General features: G+C 42.9%; 1 non-coding gene across 1 annotated transcript; it reads right to left on the bottom strand.

The window, feature by feature from the left end:
- Positions 1-2,092: 2,092 nt before the first annotated feature.
- TRNAC-GCA (transfer RNA cysteine (anticodon GCA)) lies at positions 2,093-2,164 on the bottom strand. The gene has a single exon. It is a non-coding gene; the product is annotated as a tRNA-Cys (tRNA).
- Between the last annotated feature and the right edge of the window lie 295 nt (positions 2,165-2,459).

Consider the following 2,459-nt stretch of genomic DNA (forward strand, 5'->3'; position numbering starts at 1 on the left):
TTCAAAAGCATCAATTCTTTGGCACTCAGCTTTCTTTATAGTCCAACTCTCACATCCATACATGACTACTGGAAAAACCATAGCTTTGACTAGATGGACATTTGTTGGTAAAGTAATGTCTCTGCTTTATAATATGCTGTCTAGGTTGGTCATAACTTTTCTTCCAAGGAGCAAGTGTGTTTTAATTTCATGGCTACAATCACCATCTGCAGTGATTTGGGAGCCCCAAAAAATAAAGTCTGCCACTGTTGCCAGTGTTTCCCCATCTATTTCCCATGAAGTGATGGGACCTGATGCCATGAACTTAGTTTTCTGAATGTTGAGCTTTAAGCCAACTTTTTCACCCTCCTCTTTCACTTTCATCAAGAAGTTCTTTAGTTCTTCTTCACTTTCTGCCATAAGGGTGGTGTCATCTGCAAATCTGAGGTTATTGATATTTCTCCTGGCAATCTTGATTCTAGCTTGTGCTTCCTCCAGCCCAGCGTTTCTCATGATGTACTCTGCATATAAGTTAAATAAGCAGAGTGACAGTATACAGCCTTGACGTACTCCTTTTCCTATTTGGAACCAGTCTGTTGTTCCATGTCCAGTTCTAACTGTTGCTTCCTGACCTGCATATAGATTTCTTAAGAGACAGGTCAGGTGGTCTGGTATTCCCATTTCTTTCAGAATTTTCCACAGTTTATTGTGATCCACACATAGGCCTTGGCATAGTCAATAAAGCAGAAATAGATGTTTTTCTGGAACTCTCTTGCTTTTTCGATGATCCAGCAGATACTGGCAATTTGATTTCTGGTTCCTCTGCCTTTTCTAAAACCAGCTTGACCATCTGGAAGTTCATGGTTCACATATTGCTGAAGCCTGCTCAACTGTGGGATATTCTCGCTAGGCCGTTTCCTGCAAACATCCACCTTTCGTGGCCCCTCAGCTGCTTGAGCAACACATTCCAATGAAATTTCCTCTTATCTCCACTTGTGGTCATGCTCTGGACCTTCTCACGGTACTATTAATAAATGATGAATTTCTACATCCTGTTCTGGCTTTTCCCAATGTCACTCTTGTTCTACCAAAGCTTATTCTCTCAACAGTTGTCAGAGAAATTCCTTTGAAACATAGGTCAAATCTTCCCAGTTTCTGCTCCAAATACTCTCACAGCCTCCCATCACACCAAGAACACAATCCAAGGGCCTTACCAGGGGCCACAGACTGGATCTGTGCTCAGAGGTCTTCAAATCCTCACAACCCCCATCCTAGCCGATCCTCAGTCTCACTCAGCACCCCCACCCCCAGGACTGTGCACCCACTAACCCATCAGCCTGGATTCCTCTCCCTTCTTTTGGTCTCAAACATCACTTCTCAAAGAGGGGTGACAGCTCTAAATGAACATTCCAAGCTTCTGTTACCCCTTCATCTACTTTATTTTTTTCTTAGTATTTATTGCTGCATAACAGTATGCTTGTTTACATGTTTATTGTCCCCCTTGAAGGTACAATAAATTTCCTGAGGGACAAGGGCTTTATTTGTGTGATTCACTGGTCCCTCTTTATCACTGAACTTAGCTAGAATACACAAATACACTTAAAAAATGTGAATACAAAGAATACAAAAAAAAAAAACAAACCCAATAGCAACCAAAAAAAAAATAATAATAAAATAAAAGGAAAGAAAAGAACCTTTCCTCCTGAAAACACTGCCTGTTCCAGCTCACTTGTACATCTGTTTCTCTAAAGGCCATTTGTCAGATTCAGCTGAACTTCAATAGAGAAACTTGCCATACCTCTCCTTCCTCTGGATGCAGCTAGATTAATGATGGGTCATCATCTCAGCCGCACCACCACAAACACCAGCCTCCTTGTACTGTGTCCAAGGCAAAGACAGAGTATTGGGTGGACTTTATAATCTGCTTCTTCCTTGAATGAACCCACACAACTCACTGCTACCACAACGGAATAAGTGAAAGTGAAAGTGAAGTCACTCATTTGTGCCCAAGTCTTTGTGACCCCATGGACTGTAGCCTACCAGGCTCCTCAGTCCATGGAATTTTCCAGGCAAGAATACTGGAGTAGGTTGCCATTTCCTTCTCCAGGGGATCTTTCCAACCCAGGAATTGAACCTGGGTCTCCTGCATTGCAGGCAGATGCTTTACCATCTGAGCCACCAGGGAAGCCAGAGAAGAGAGCTAATACCATTATTTTAGGTATTCAGGGGATCAAACTGACATCACTTGTTTGAAGATACATTATGGGAGAAGGAGAAGTAAATGATGACTGGTATCCTGACTTGGACTAGATGTACATGGTGGTGGTTTAGTCACTAAGTCATGTCCAACTCTTGCAACTGTAGCCTGCCAGGCTCCTCTGTCCATGGGATTCTCCAGGCAAGAATCCTGGAGTGGGTTGCCATTTCCTTCTCCAGGGGATCTTCCCGACCCAGGAATTTAACTAGGGTCTCCTGCATTG

Source organism: Dama dama, chromosome 27 (genome assembly GCF_033118175.1).
Source record: "Dama dama isolate Ldn47 chromosome 27, ASM3311817v1, whole genome shotgun sequence".
NCBI classification, from domain to species: domain Eukaryota; kingdom Metazoa; phylum Chordata; class Mammalia; order Artiodactyla; family Cervidae; genus Dama; species Dama dama.